A 17,444-nucleotide genomic window follows, 5' to 3' on the forward strand; every position below is an offset into this window, starting at 1 on the left:
ATGAAAATGGACCATATTCTCCCCATAAAAAGCAAAAAGACTTTAAAAATGAAAAAAAATCAAGATTCAACTATATGCTGTCTCTAAGAAACAACTTTACATACAAAGACACAGACAAACTAAAAGTAAAATAATTGAAAAAGATATACTATGCAAACATCCTCAGATTTGCAGATGACATCACCCTTATGGCAGAAAGCGAACAAGAACTAAAGAGCCTCTTGATGAAGGTGAAAGAGAAGAGTGAAAAAGCCAGCTTAAAATGCAGCATTCAAAAAACTAAGATCATGGCATCCTGTCCCATCACTTCATGGCAAACAGATGGAAAAACAATGGATACAGTGACAGACTTTACTTTCTTGGACTCCAAATCACTGCAGATGGTGACCGCACCCATGAAATTAAAAGACACTTGCTCCTTGGAAGAAAAGTTATGACCAACCTAGACAGCATATTAAAAAGCAGAGATGTTACTTTGCCAACTAAGGTCCATATAGTCAAAGCTGTAGTTTTTCCAGTAGTCATGTATGAATGTGTGAGTTGGACCATAAAGAAGGCTGAGTGCTGAAGAATTGATGCTTTTGAACTATGGTGTTGGAGAAGACTCTTGAGAGTTCCTTGGTCTGCAAAGAGATCAAACCAGTCAATCCTAAAGGAAATCGGTCCTGAATATTCATTGAAGGACTGATATTGAAGCTGAAACTCCAATTCTTTGACCACCCGATGCGAAGAGCTGACTCATTAGAAAAGACCTGGATGCTGGGAAAGACTAAAGGCAGGAGGAGAAAGGGATGACAGAGGATGAGATGGTTGGATGGCATCACCGACTCAATGGACTAGTTTGAGCTAGCTCCAGGAGACGGTGAAGGACAGGGAAGCCTGGTGTGCTGCAGTCCATGGGGTCGCAAACAGTTGCACATGACTGAGCGACTGAACAACAACAATGCAAACATCAAGCATAATAAGCTTGAGAGGCTATAACATTTCAAAGTAAACATCGAAATAAGGGAGAATCTCCAAAGATACAGAGATCTATTTCATAATAACAGAAATATCAACTCAACAGAAAAACGTGAAAATCATAAAAATGACATGTAAATGAGCAAAATGAAGGAAAGACTTTAAAAAACAAGGGTTAGTTTGAAATAACTGTTTGAAAAAGACAATCATAGTTGAAATGTTAACACTGTTGTTTCACTGTTGTTTGATAAAGTAGAAGACAAAAATAACAGTATGTATATTGAAACAGTAGATCTAAATATCATCAAATACCCTGAACTGACGTTTATAAAATACAATACCCAAAAACTGAAGAATAGTATTTCCTTTCAAAAAATGTTCATCAAGAAAGATCATATGCTAACATTATTTAAGTCTCAAATAACTAAAACATTAAAGTATACTCTCTGATCTAGTATTTCTAATATTAGAAATGTTAACATTTAATATTTGAAATGAATTCAACAAATTAACAGGAAAAAAAAATCTCAACAGACAATAAAATGCATCTGACAAAATTCAATCCATTAATGTTTAAAACCTCTCAGTAATCCAGAAAGAGAATCAAACGTCAACCTAATAAAAGGGTTTTTCCTATAAAAAAAAAAAAAAAAAGATAGCCAACATTATACTTATACGGTAAAACACTGAACTCTTGATCAAGACAAGGAGAAAACAAAAGAATGTTTGCTCTCAGATCTTCCATTCAACACATTGTACAGAAGAACTAGCCTGTACAGTAAGTTAAGAAAAGATGCAAAAGGCATGAAAAGTGAAGAGGAAAAGGCTGAACTACTGTTATTCAGAGACATTATAATTGTGTGTGCAGAAAACTTTATAGGAAGACATCATCAAGAGGGCAACATAGGTCATTCCCAACTTCAGTCCCCCTCACAAGAAGACCAACTAGCAACTATCCATAGACAAGACACCACTGAAAAAAATTCCCAGAACCCAGGGCTGTGGCCAAAGTACCCTCCTGAACCAGAGAGACAGAGATGGGCAAGAGGAGTGGATACACTCTGTCCACACTGACCCTCCCCCAAGGCTGGCACAGCATCACACCGCAGGGCCCTCAAGCCTATGGTTTCCCCAGCGGGAAAACGAGAGTCCAAGGTGGACCTCCAGCTGCCCCGGTCTGGCATGATGCTTCCTGGGAGGCCCACTCTGGTCTTGCCTCACCGTGATCACTGTGGGAATCATTAGGAAAAAAAAGAAAAATCTCAACAGAACAATGGTAAAGATATGCAATCAGTAATCAAAAACCTCCCAAGAAAGGAAAGTCCAGGCAAGAATGAGAAACAATTAGATCTCTCACTTCCTAATGGGAATATAAAATAGTACAACTTTGATTCTAAGAAAGTTTGATAGTTTATTCTAAGTAAAATATACACCTATCTGATGACCTAACAATACCACTCATAGGTAGTTATTCAAGAGAAATGAAAACATATATTTAGAGAAAGACTTGTACACCTGTATTTATAGCAGCCTAAATCAGTAACAGCCAAAACTGAAAACAATCCTAATGTCTATTAACAGGAGAACAGATATACAAACTGATATATTTATTCAGTGGAATATTACTCAGTAAGTATAAAGGAAAGAACTGTTGATACATGTAACAATATGGATGAATCTCTCAGATATGAGACTGAGATAAGTCAGGCACAAATGAATACATATTATACAATTCTTGTCAAACGAAGTTCTAGAATAAGCAAAAATAAGTTGTGGTGATAGAAATCAGATCAGCTGTTGCCAAGAGTGGTTGAAAGCTTGGAAAGTGGCATAAGGGAACTTTATGGGAGAAAGGAATATTCTCTACTGTGCTTGGGAGGGGATTATACAAGTGTATACATTTATATAAATTCATCAAACTAAAAATCTATGTGTTGTATTGTATGTAGATAATACTTCAAAACATGATTTTTAGAAATAACCCACTCCAAAAATAATGCTACATCCCAAAGTTCATATGTTTTCTCTACTATAACTTTATCCCAAAACTCATGTGAAAACACTACAGCTTTGTAAGATTAATGAACGTGTAAATATTTTAGAAGGTTTTCTTTAAAAGAGCCCTTCCAGGGGACTTCCCTGGCAGTCCAGTGATTAAAAGACTCCACCATTCTAACGCAGGCGGGTGTGGGTTCAATCCTTAGTTGGGGAACTCCGATCCCACATGCCACAAGGTGCAACCAACAACAATGAAAAAAAGGCCCTTCTACAATTTTTTCTATTTAGAAGGAAGTAATTTCCTTCCCATTTGCAATTTTTCATTCTATTTTCAATACATACCTTTTCATTTACCAAATATTCAAAATATATTCTACATGTTGTAAGAATTCAAATACAAAGTAAAAATACCCTTGGGATGCCCATACGCCTTATCCTTCATCCCACTTGCTCTCCTCAGAGGTAAACATTACTTTCAGTTTGTTTTATATGATCCAACTCTTTTTTGTAATGCCTGTGCATGCATATATTTATGTATAGCAATACTTGCAGGTCTGTTTGTTTTACAGAGTACGTCAGTGTACAGCTTCTGACGAACTAAAACTTCCTCACAAAAGAAACAGCATTTGAAAACATATCATCCACTGAAAAACTTTTGCCTTTTCCCTCTCATAACTCTCCACTCACATGGACCCTAGAGGATCAAGGGTCAGCTTAATGAATGGCTGAGGAGGCAGGAGGAAAAGTCAAGAGACACCCCCAAATTCCTTCCCCAGAAGAAATTTCGAGAGACAAGAAGAAGTGATCAAATAGCTTAAAACTGTACTTGAAAATGGAACAAGTATTAACACCCCAAAATAAGTCTTGCCAAAACTGAACTTATTCCTATTAATATATGGTAAGAATCAATGGAAACCGGCCACTTATATCATTTTTGAGTGGGGAAAGAAGAATAATCAAAGTATACAATTTAGTGGTTTGGGAGGAATGAGGCTGCTTCCTATTTTACTCCATCCTTTTCACCACATTCAAGAAAGTGCTCACAAACCTGTCTTACTAGATTTTTTTAGTCTTTTAATATAGTTAACAAATAGAATTTTTGATTAAATATTTTTTTATTAAGGATCCCAAAGAGTGCTAATACTTTCCCTATTGTTGCACCTTATCAAACAGTATTAGTATAGACAAGTCTGTCTATAGTCATGGTCAGCAAACTCCAGCCTGCAGGTTAAATCCAGTCTCTTGTCCACTATACACAGTCTACAAACTAAGAATGGTCTTTACATATTTACATGTTTGGAGAAAAAAATAGTATTTTGTGACAAATGAAATTCATGAAAATTATATGAAATTCAAATGTTGGTGTTCATAAACAAACTTTCATTAAGAATGAATCCATGCTAAGTCATTTATGCATTGTTAAAGCTGTTTCATGCTACAAGACAATAGATGTGAGACTGTGTGGGGCACTCTTATCATTTCACAGTGCTGCCAGAAAACCACAAACTGCAGTGATTTTCATGCTTCTAAGGCATAGCGGAGTGTGGATTATGTATTTCAAATCAGATGGCAAAGTGAGGTGTTTATTATGTAATGACACTAAAGACTATAATATACTTGGACATGACCAAAAGTATTAGTTTTCTGTTACTTTGGAACAAAACTACCAAAAACTTAGCAGCTTATAGCAATACATTTATTAGTCCAGTTTCTGTGGATCAGAGAAGTCTGGGCACGGCTCAGCTGAGGCATTTGCTCAGGGTTTCACAGACTTCATCAAAGGATCAGCTAGACGACACTCTTACCTGGAAGTGAAAATGGGAAAGAATCTTCTTCTAAGTTGCTTCAGATAGTGGGTAGAACTCACACCCTTGCAGTGTATAACTGACGGTGTCAGCTTCTTGCTGGCTCTCAGACAGAGGCCACCCTCAGGTCCTACATGGTGTCGACAGTTACCAGCAGCTACCAACAGTTCCTTGCCACACAGACTTCTCCACAATGGCCCCTTCTTCACACCCCTAAGAAGAATCTCTAGCTCCAATCTTTGAAGAGTAAGTCTTAAATAAGGCAACGTAACCTTCTTTCCCATCCAAGCCCCAATCTTTGTACCATGCTCCAATACATCAGTTCTCCCGGGTCTTGGAATCCCTGCCAGGTGCTTCCAAACCACTTTGATGTTGCCTGCCTGGCTATGTACTAGAAAGAGTATTGTATTAAAAAACAAAGAAGTCATCTTAGAGTCTCAACTAGTTGTAAAGCCTTAGGCAAGGCCTAATCTGTCTAAGCTTATTTTAATAATTATAAAATAGGAGGATTAGACTAAGAGACTTCTGAGGCTATTCTTATATTATACACATAATTGTCTGCTGTATTTGATGACAAGGACTCATTATATGTAACCTGGTGGTCTCTGAACCTAGCATACTGTCAGGCACCTAGGACAGTCAATAGCTATAGATCAAGAAATGAGTTTTTTTCTATCTCTAAACATTTTAAGGTTTTAGTGGTATGGTTCCTACCTAGAGGTTCCCAGTTACATATCACCACACCCTCCAACATCAGTCTCTTCATTCACCTGATGCATTCACTAAACCTCACCAACCAGTGTGCTACAAGCACTGCCAAGAATTTCCTCTATGTGATAGCATTCCCTTGCCTGAATTACTCTTCTACTACGGTCTATGTTTGTGCCTTTGGTACTGCTTCGTTCTAACATCAAAGAAAAATCAGTTTTGAAAACTGCACATATCATTTTAGCTACAGTTAAGAACTGGTACATCAGAAGTCACAAATCCAAATGCCCAAAGAGGTACCATAAAGACAGTGAATCAAATAAAGTGTGAGACAATAAGGAGTACTGGGGGCTACAGCAATCTGGAAAGCAAATACTCCAATTAAAAGAGGCAGCTACCACTCAGCTATAAACAACTGCTACCGTTCAGGACCATCAGATGTCCAAATTTTTCAAGAAAAATCCAGAAACCTGGATTTTACATAAAATCTCTCCAGTTGTCATTTGCTAAGCACTTAATTTGCTAAGTATTTTAAATAGATCAGCTCATCAGTTCCCACAATTATAAAATACTATTTCAATCCCTATTTTTACCAATAAGGAAACTAAAACATAAAGCAATTATACAACTTGACAAGCATCATCAAGTTAATGAATGGTACAGTGAGAATACAATCACAAGGAGTCAGATTCCTGAGTTCACATCTTACCCACTAAAACTCTGATGGGGTTTCCACTAATTCTCTGATCTCCCAAAGTCTAAACTGTGTCTGCCTTTCTATCTGGATCAGCAGGTACAGTCTGTCCCTTCCTGCCAGCCTATACTGTCTCTACAGCACCTCACTGTTGTCAGATTCTAATTTGAGCCAAGGTGGCATTTGAAAGAACCTCTTGCCGAAAGACTAGTTCTTCAGTACAATGTTGAATGGAAGATCTGAGAACAAACTTCCTTGTATTTTTTCCTAGTCTTGATTAAGAGTTTATTGTTTTACCATTTAAGTATGATATTGGCTGTAGTTCCCAGAGTGCCTACCCTTATGTGAAATATGCTGGTCAATAAACCCCATCTGTATAGACAGATTCAAGAGGCTGATACAGAAAAAGCAATCTGCACAGAAATAGTAACCTAATCACTCCTTCACAAATATGAACTGACAGAATCACTAGATTCATGAAGAAAACTAACAATAGGAAAGAAAAATGCCCCCCAAAAAGCAAATTTTTAAAAATACAGGGAGGTACACCATTCAGAAAAAGGAACTTAAAAAAAAAAAAAAGATCCTCAGTGACTTTCGAGAAGGACAATAATAAACACTGAGTAAGAAAATAATGCCATATTATATGAAATAACCGAAGTAGGAAAACAATCCTATTATGTGAAACAAAAATATAAAGAAACAAAAAATAAAGGAACAGAGAGAAGTAATTCAATACCTCTGACTTCCAACTAATACAATAAATTAGCATTAAGGACAGAGGAAATTAAAAAAAAGAAATTTTTTCTGAGCTATAGCAAAAAGGGCCCTGGGGGTTCATCAAGGAAAAACACTAGGGAATTTCTTGGCGGTCCAGTGGTTAGGAATCCATGCTTCCACTGCAGCAGACGCAGGTTCAGTGGCTGTTTGGGGAAGACGATCCCACATGCTGCACATGCGGCAAAAAAAAAACAAAAACTAACACAGGAATTCCACTGTAAATTCTAAAAGTGTAAGCAAGGTTAATTGATTTTCAGCTTTTAGAATCAATTTTATCCCCCCCAAATAAGATGTTACTGAAGAAAATGTAAATTTTTCCAGTGTTAAAATAACACTGCAATTGACAGACACTCAGCTGTTAAGGTGGAGTAGAAGAGGTAGAGGGAAGGACAGGGATATGAACACCTGCATCTTAGTAAGCACAGATTAAAGAGATAATGTAAAATTTGCTGGAACAAAAAGACAGAAATGTAAGAACAAAAGTGTCAAAGGGGAGCAAAAGATGAAGTGAATATAATAACTACCCAAATATTTAAAGACAAAAGGGGATGGAGGGAGTATGTGAGCTAAAATTTCATCACTCAGTAGATAAAAGATAATGCATTTGCAAACAATACAATTTTACTTTTTCTTTTCCAACTTGGGTACATCTCTTTTTCTTGCCAAACTGCACTGGCTAGGACCCCCTGAATTATGCTGAATAGAAGCATGAGAGTGGGCATCCTGATCTTAGAGGAAAAGCTTTCATTCTTGCACCATTAAGTAAGATGTTAGCTGTAGGCTTGTCACATGTGACCTTTATCGAGATACATTCCCTCTCTATCTAATTTGTTGAGAGTTTTATCATACAGGAACTTGAGTTTTGTCAGATGCTGTTTACACACCTATTAGGATGATCAGACCATTTTTATCCTTCATTATGTTAATGTCATGTATCACATGTATTGATTTGTGTATGCTGAATCATCCTTGCATCCAGGGATAGATCTCACTTAATCATGGTATATTAATATCATCTTACAGGTGTTCTGTTAAATTCACTGAGTTTATACTTTATTAAGAACTTTTGCATCTATATTCACCAGAGATATTGGCCTGTGACCTCTTCTTGTAATGCCCTTACCTGGCTATGGTATCAGGATAATAATGCTGGACTCAAGAAGCAAGTGTGAATGAAAGTGTTCCCTCCTCTTCAATTTTTGGAAGAGTCAGAGTAAAATTGATGTTATTTCTTTAAACGTCGGTGGAATTTACCAGTAAAGCCATCTGGCCTCAGGCTTTTGCTACATGGAAGATTCTTTGTTATTATTGTTTCCATCTCTTTAGCAGTTGTCTGTTCAGATTTTCAGTTTCTTCCTGATTCACTCTTCGTAGGTTGTTTGTTTCTAGGACATTATTTCTTCCAGATTATCCAATGCTGGCATCTAACTATTCACAGCAGTCTCTTGAGATCCACTGTATTTCTGTGGTATCAAGTGCAATATCTTCTCTTTTGTTTCTGATTTTATTTGAGTCTTCTCTTTTTTCTTAGTACAGCTAAAAGTGTGTCAATTTTATCTTAAAAAAAAAAATCTCAGTTTCATCAGTTTCATTCATCTTTTCCATTGTTTTTCTATTTCATTTCTCTATTTCATGAAATGTCATGTAATTTCTCTATTTCATTTATTTCTGCACTGATCTGCATTTATTTCCTTCCTTCTTCAACTTTTGTTCCTGTTCCTTGAGGTGTAAAGTTAGGTTTGTTTATTTGAGATCTTTGGGGTTTTTTTAATTAATGTAAGCATATATTGCTATAAATGTCCCTCTTGGAACTGCTTTTGCTGCATCTCATTAGTTTTGTTCAGTAGTGTTTCCAAAGATTCTATCAAAAAACTTATCAGTTATAACAAATTCAGTAAAGTTGGAGCATACACAAATTAACATACTAAATTCAGTTGCACTTCCATACACTAACAATGAATTCTCTGAAAAGCAAAATTATGAAAACAATCACATTTACAATAATATCAAAAAGACTAAAATACTGAGAGGAGTAAATTTAATCAAAGAGGTGAAATACCTTTACACTGAAAACTATAAGATATTTAATGAAAGTAACTGAAAAAGGCATAATACATCAAAAGATATCCATGTTCTTGGATTGGAAGAATTAATATTGTTAAAACATCTATACTATCAGAAGTGATCAACAGATTCAATGAAATTCTTAAAACTCCAATAGCTTTTTTTCACAGAAATAGAAAAAAAAATCCTAAAATTCAAATAGAACCACAAAAGACCGCAAACAGCCAAAGCAAGGATGAAAAAGGGTGCATGGATAAAGAAAATAAAGAAAATATAGTCTATTCAATGGAATAATATTATTCAGTCATAAAATCGAAGAAAGTCCTGCCACTATATCAACATGGATAAACCTGGAAGGCATTATGCTAAGTGAAATAAGCCGAACAGAGAAAGACAAATACTGTATGAAACCACTTGTTTGTGGAATCTAAAACAAAGAAACCGAGTAGAATGGGGGTTGCCAGGGGCTGGGAGAAATGGGAGCTGTTAGTCAAAGGATACAAACATTTAGTTATAAAAATAATTAAGTTCTGGAGATCCAATGTTCTAATAATTGAATAATAATAATAATCTAATACTTTAAATTTCCTAACAGCGTAGATCTTAACTCTTCTAACGGTGAGGGGGGAAAAAAAAGGCAACCACGTGACATGTACACTTTAAACATAGACAATTTTATTTGCCTCAATAAAGGTGGAAAAATAAATAGAAAACTAGTTTTAAAAAGAATGCAAAATTTGAAGAACCAAAGAAAAAACTGTATGAACATTATTTTAAGTTATGTGAGTAACCACCTGAAGCATTTAAAAGTGATTTCAAACATGCTCAGTCTCAGAGAGAGTTTAGATACGGTTTAGGAGAGAGGAATGAACCTAGCACTAGACACAGGAGCATTTATAATCTACATACTTAAACATTAAAGTTTGTGAGAATAATAAATTCCTTCTGAGTACGCTGAAAAATATCAAACTGACTCATCTTTTAAATATGAAATTTTCTTCTATCTAGGATCCTGATTAAATGGTCTTATTTAAAGTTGTATTTTTTTCTCATTTTATGACCTAATGACAGGCTTTTAATATTTCCTTAAGAAAAAAAAGTGGCTTTATCTATTGAAAAATGTAAAAAATTCAAAGACATGAAGCAAGAGACTATTACTTATATATCTTTTTGTATTATTTTAATATTCTTGCATATATCTGCAGCAACTTAATAAAAATGTTAACTCTACTATAAACAAACAGGTAACTTTAATCCTGAAATAAATAACTAAAAACTAGTATTAAAATTTGGTAAGAATATTTCAAATAATTGAGTAGCAAAGTATTAAGAGCCTCTATATAGTTTCTGTTTTGATTTGGTTTGCCCTGCATGATAATAAAGTGAGTGAAGTCGCTTAGTCGTGTCCGACTCTTTGCGACCCCTTGGACTGTAGCCTACCAGGCTCCTCCGTCCATGGGATTTTCCAGGCAAGAGTACTGGAGTGGGTTGCCATTTCCTTCTCCAGGAGATCTTCCCGACCCAGGGATTGAACCCAGGTCTCCCGCATTGTAGGCAAATGCTTTACTGTCAGAGCCACCAGGGAAGTCAATAATAGAGTCCACCAATACTAAAGACACTTCAGTTCAGTTCAGTCACTCAGTCGTGTCCGACTCTTTGCAATCCCATGAATCACAGCACGCCAGGCCTCCCTGTCCATCACCAACTCCCAGAGTTTACCCAAACTCATGTCCATCGAGTCAGTGATGCCACCCAGTCATCTCATCCTCTGTCGTCCCCTTCTCCTCCTGACCCCAATCCTTCCCAGCATCAGGGTCTTTTCCAATAAGTCAACTCTTCGCGTGAGGTGGCCAAAGCACTGGAGTTTCAGCTTCAACATCAGTCATTCCAATGAACACCCAGGACTGATTTCCTTTAGGATGGACTGGTTCTTAACCTAAAATCCAGGGAACCTCCAAATCATTTCCTTAAGAAAGAATCCTCGAGTGTATGACCCTAAAGTTAAGAACTGTTGAAAAGTACAGCTAGTTTCTCACTGAATTATTTTATATATTCTTAGAAACAATTTATCCTAAAATTAAATAACATTTGTACTTAATTTAAAAGCCAACCTTGTTATAAAAAGCTTTTTAGGACAGTTTACAACACACAGATACTACCAAAAGACTGAGAATAGTTTTAAAAAAGGAAATCAGGATGGAAATAAAATAATATTATAAGCAAAACTATGTACTACTAGTTACACAGTTGCCACAGGACTGGAAAAGGTCAGTTTTCATTCCAATCCCAAAGAAAGGCAATGCCAAAGAATGCTCAAACTACTGCACAATTGCACTCATCTCACAGGCTAGCAAAGAAATCCTCAAAATTCTCCAAGCCAGGCTTCAGCAATACGTGAACCGTGAACTTCCAGATGTTCAAGCTGGATTCAGAAAGGGCAGAGGAACCAGAGATCAAATTGCCAACATCCACTGGATCATCAAAAACGCAAGCAAGTTCCAGAAAAACATCTACTTCTGCTTTACTGACTATGCCAAAGCCTTTGACTGTGTGGATCACAATAAACTGTGGAAAATTCTGAAAGAGATGGGAATACTAGACCACCTGACCTGCCTCCTGACAAATCTGTATGCAGGTCAAGAAGCAACAGTTAGAACTGGACATGGAACAACAGACTGGTTCCAAATAGGAAAAGGAGTACGTCAAAGCTGTATATTGTCTCCCTGCTTATTTAACTTATATGCAGAGTACATCATGAGAAATGCTGGACTGGATGAAGCACAAGCTGAAATCAAGATTGCCAGGAGAAATATCAATAACCTCAGATATACAGATGACACCACACTTATGGCAGAAAGCGAGGAACTAAAGAGCCTCTTGATGAAAGTGAAAGAGGAAAGTGAAAAAGTTGGCTTAAAACTCAACATTCAGAAAACTATATCACGGCATGTAGTCCCATCACTTCATGGCAAATAGATGGGTAAACAGTGACAGACTTTATTTTTGGGGGCTCCAAAATCACTGCAGATGGTGACTGCAGCCATGAAATTAAAAGACGTTTACTCCTTCCTTGGAAGGAAAGTTATGACCAACCTAGACGGCATATTAAAAAGCAGAGACATTACTTTGCCAACAAAGGTCCATCTAGTCAAAGCTATGGTTTTTCCAGTAGTCATGTATGGATGTGAGAGGTGGACTATAAAGAGAGCTGAGCACCAAAGATTTGATGCTTTTGAACTGTGGTGTTGGAGAAGACTCTTGAGAGTCCCTTGGACTGCAAGGAGATCCAACCAGTCCATCCTAAAGGAAATCAGTCTTGAATATTCACTGGAAGGACTGATGCTGAAGCTGAAACTCCAATACTTTGGCCACCTCATGCAAAGAATTGATTCACTAGAAAAGACCCTGATGCTGGGAAAGATTGAAGGCAGGAGGAGAAAGGGGACGACAGAGGATGAGATGGCTGGATGGCATCACCAACTCAATGGACATGAGTTTGAGTAAACTCCAGGAGCTGGTGATGGACAGGGAGGCCTGGCATGCTGCAGTCCATGGGTCGCAAAGAGTTGGACATGACTTAGCGACTGAACTGGGATGTAATACTAACACACGAAATGGATAACATGCAGTTCAATACACATACTTAATTCTGCTGCTTTTGGGAAGATAAGCAAAACCAGAAATATGAGTAGATAAGATTCAGAGTGTCCATTAAAATTACACCAGTTGATAAAAAGCCCACAAAGCTATTGAAAGTCAGCCCTCGACACAAGGGTTTGTAAAAAAAAATAAAAGAAATAAAAAAAAAAAAGAAAAAAGCCCACAAAGCTTCTCCGAGATGCTTTAAATTCAAAGCAAGGAAAGGAATAGGAAAATGCAGCTTCAAGACTTTAAAATTGGGCAACCACAAAAATGAAAACTGGTGAGAGAAGACAGTTTCATAGAAATATCCCTGGTTTGCAAGTTCTCATAACACAAGATAGTGATTCACATGGCTTAAGGATATTTTAATTTATATAAGACATACTACTTCTTTTAACTGAAACCTTGAACATTATACAACCAAAAAGAAAAACTATGCATTTTATAATATATAAGTTATATATAAGTTAACATGAATATAAGTTAACATGAATGCACACAAATGGTAACAGAATATTTTAAATTATGTCTGATTCTATCATAATTCTCAACATACTAGCTTAAATATCTACATTAAAAAGACAGAATGTATCTAAGGGATGCATTTTCAAATTATCCTTGAGAACAGATGAATAATCAATTGCTTTTCTTTCATAAACAATTACAATTTTGATGGAGTATCATTCACTAATAAAGATAATAAATGAGCTGCTAAATACAGAAAACATTAGATATAATCTGATTATATGAATGAAAATGTAGGTCACAGGCATACTTCTAATTTGATGATCACTGTTGAATCTTCAAAACAGAAAACAGAAAATCAGATTCTCTAATCTGCATGGCCCAATAATTTAGGACATTACAGAGCCAACTGACCTCCTTTAGTTGCAAATAGATAAATCAAAGTAATCTGAGAACATATTAGTATAGTATGTTCTACTTCATAAAAAGCCATACAGCTAGCTAAAGTTTTCCAGTAAACATTAATGATCAGTTCTAAATTGTTTAAAATAATTATTAGTACTCTACCTATCTTCCCTTGGACTGCAAGGAGATCCAACCAGTCTATCCAAAAGGAGATCAGTCCTGGGTGTTCATTGGAAGGACTGATGTTGAAGCTGAAACTCCAATACTTTGGCCACCTCATGTGAAGAGCTGACTCATCTGAAAAGACCCTGATGCTGGGAGAGATTGAGGGCAGGAGGAGAAGGGGACGACAGAGGATGAGATGGTTGAATGGTATCACAGACTCAATGGACGTAAGTCTGGGTGAACTCCAGGAGTTGGTGATGGACAGGGAGGCCTGGTGTGCTGTGGCTCCTGGGGTTGCAAAGAGTCAGACACGATTGAGTGACTGAACTGAAACTGAAACTATCTTCCAAAATATGTTGTAATCAATATAGAATTTCATGTACCTGTAATATTAAATATTAAAAGTATCTACAGGTATCTTTTCATGTTCAGAGTGTTATTCAATATTCTTTGCAAATAAAAAAATCACACAGAATAGAAATTTTTAATTTTTTTCACACGTTAATTGTCATAGCATTGATTTCTTCCTGTTTTGTTATCTTAAATTTAAAAATCCATACACAAGACGAGCCGTTCAGTGTTTTAAATGCCTAATGCAGTCTCTATAAAAATGACACTACTACAAGTCTCCAAGCTTCTCCAAAATTTAAATGAGTAAGGATATTTGTGATGTGATGGCTAGCCGTTACATCACATGCTTCTGTTAGCAGCAAGTGTCCCAGTTACTAGCTTCTGGCATGAGCTCAACTGTGGTTGTCTAAGAAAAGACTAAACACTTATTTTTGAAAGCTAAATCATTAACTGTAATGACAAAAATGGAAATCAATTTCTCTAATTACATACCACAGAAACTTATTTTATCTCAGAAATGTTTAGTAACTATCAACTACAACACTTTAGATTTTCAAAACCTGATTTCAGTGATGTCCCTTGTATATTTCTGTTAAGACCCAGAAAATTCTAGCCTTTAAAATTTATCATCAGTTCTACTAGACAACAGTGTTCTCCAAACTGTGGATAATGACCCATTACTGGGTGTTTAAACAAATGGGTCTAAAGCAACAGTTTTTTAAATGAAATAGTATCCAAAAAAGAAAGAAAATAGAGTGCACAATTGTAGTAAGAATAGTTTTGTTTAATGAGATTTTGTTTTAGTTCCTTATATGAATATATACATATCACTAGGTTACAATGCAAAATATATTTCTCTAAGTTGTGGTAAATATTTTTCTATGTGCTGTAGTCAAAAATATTTCTAAATTTGAAAGCTACTGCATAATACATAATAGCAGAGGAGTAGCAAAACATACTATATTCAGTTATAACTAAGCCAACTTTATGTTATGGTATTAAAATCTCAACTTTCATAAAATATATAAATATTACTGAGTCTAATTAAGTAAATTTTCTAATTATCCATATCTGATTGTTCTCTAGTTAACTAAGATATGACTGTTTCATAGGTCCTCACAATGTCTTTTGAGGACATGTGCCTCCTCTTGACAGAGAAGGCAATGGCACCCCACTCCAGTACTCTTGCCTGGAAAATTCCATGGACGGAGGAGCCTGGTGGGCTGCAGACCATGGGGTCGCTAAGAGTCAGAAACGACTGAGCGACTTCACTTTCACTTTTCACTTTCATGCATTGGAGAAGGAAATGGCAACCCACTCCAGTGTTCTTCCCTGGAGAGTCCCAGGGACAGAGGAGCCTGGTGGGCTGCTGTCTATGGGGTTGCACAGAGTCGGACATGACTGAAGCGACTTAGCAGCAGCAGCAGCAGCAGCCTCCTCTTGAATTTCACAGGTGAACTTATACTCCCGTTGGTAACATCCCTTATCATTGCTAGTGAGTCTCAATATTTGAAAGAGGAAGGAATGTTTAATTTGAAAATATCCAGCCCCTTAAGCATTTGTAAATACATCCGATCACTCTTATTTCCTGCAGGATAGAAATCAAAAATCAAGCAGACATCACATTCAATTTATACTAAGAGCAGGTCATCTCACTATCTCTAAGCATAAACTTGACTACATATCTCAATCACAGGAATGATGTTAAACTCCAAGCCATCAATGAAAAAATCATGTTCCATTTGGGGGCACTTACTTTCATCCAACAAATACTTATTATTTACCCTGTTGTCGCCGTTGCTGTTGTTTAGTCGCTAAGTTGTGTCCAACTCTTTGAGAATCCCATGGACTGCAGCCCACCAGGCTACTCATAATTTATATAATCATCTCTTTTCCAAATAAAGGAGGAAAGAAAAAGGTATCAGAGGGCGGGCAGGCCATTTATGGCTCTGAAAGATACTACAAGCAAGTGGAGTAACACCTCACAAGTCAAAGGTCATTGATACCATAATTTCAGCTCTCCAAGACATAGCCAGGAGTCAGAAGAAAACAAAATTCACTAAAGGAGGTCACAAAATGCATATTCTGTTCACTTAATAAGAGCCCCTAAACTCTATTTTAATTTTAACATAATTCTAACAAGTTTACACTAGAAATCAAACTTAAAATGGAAAGTTTGAGGTGACTTATAAAAACATGACAGAGAACAGGAAGAAGGCAACCTTATACAACTTCAATAAATTCTGGCATCTTCAATAAATTCTGGCATCTACGCATAACACCACAGTTTGCAACTGATGTTCAGAATGAGAACCAGGCATCAGCAAGATCCGAATATGTTTAGAAAACACTGAGAAAACAGTACTACTGTGTAAAGTTTACCATTTAAAACAATTTTAATAAAATATTTAACTATAAATACAAACTTCTAATTTATCTAACAGGTTGTTCCCTAATAATACCAGATAAATGAGAAAACACCTCAGGAAAGTCAGCAGCTATTTCCTGCATGGTTCCCATAACAAAGTTATATTCTTTCTTAACTACAGTGCTTGTTTCCTACTGTATAAAAATGTTATTAAAAACAACAGTTTAGTGTAGGCAAAGGCCTCAGATTTAAAACAGTCATTCAAGGGTATTAACATTTGGAAATTCCAATTATGAAGTTAATACTGTCAACCCTCATCGCAGAAAAGACTTATTAGTATAGTTAGTGTCAGCTGCTTATTCGTGTTCGACTCCTTGCAAGCCCATGGACTGCAGACTGCCAGGCTCCTCTGTCCATGGAATTCTCCAAGGAAGAATATGAAATGGGTAACCATTTCCTTCTCCAGGGGACCTTCCCAATCAAGCCCAGGTCTCCTGCACTGGAGGCAGATTCTTCACTCTCTGAGCTACAAGGGAAGCCCCTAACTAGTATAACTGACAGTAAATCATAAATAAGTTGACTTCTACAAAACTGTGGAACGAAACATCTAACAGGTGACAGACACTAGCTGAAGGTACAACCACTTCTCCACAGGAAGGATTTTCTTCTGCCAAGTTCAAACCAAAAGAATCCATCCCCAAAGTAAGTGTTATAAACCTGAAGACAGAGACAGAGTTGATCCAAAGGCACCTTAACCCCCAACATGAACACCAGGGTTAAGGCCTACATTTTTGCTTTTTGTTTTTTTTTAACAAAGATCAGGGCTGTATGATCTTAGCAAGAAAAAATAGTTCCAAACCATACAGAAGACTGCATTCACTGAAAAGTGAAACTCCCCAAAATCACTATCTCTGTCTAACAGATCTACAACTATAAAAATATCATGTTCAGAATTGATGTTATTGTCAAGATATTCTGGTATACAATCAAACCAACAAATTACTAGAGTAACTCAATATAGCCAATTTAAATTTTAGGA

At 36.4% G+C, this 17,444-nt stretch overlaps 1 protein-coding gene across 47 annotated transcripts in view; it reads right to left on the reverse strand.

Annotated features, from left to right (window-relative positions):
- The window catches only part of CSNK1G3 (casein kinase 1 gamma 3), a 118,516-nt gene that overhangs the window by 85,076 nt on the left and 15,996 nt on the right, over window positions 1–17,444 (reverse strand). For 4 of the 47 annotated variants that reach the window (XM_081500330.1, XM_081500303.1, XM_081500298.1 and 1 more), the window contains exon 2: window positions 13,684–13,974. The exons of the other annotated variants lie outside the window; for them this stretch is intronic. The gene's annotated coding sequence lies outside the window, so the exon portion shown is untranslated. The remainder of the gene's footprint in view (window positions 1–13,683; window positions 13,975–17,444) is intronic. 47 annotated transcript variants of the gene reach the window in all.

The sequence above is a fragment of the Giraffa tippelskirchi genome, chromosome 6 (genome assembly GCF_054371585.1).
Source record: "Giraffa tippelskirchi isolate mGirTip1 chromosome 6, T2T-mGirTip1v1.2.pri, whole genome shotgun sequence".
Taxonomy (NCBI): Eukaryota; Metazoa; Chordata; class Mammalia; order Artiodactyla; family Giraffidae; genus Giraffa; species Giraffa tippelskirchi.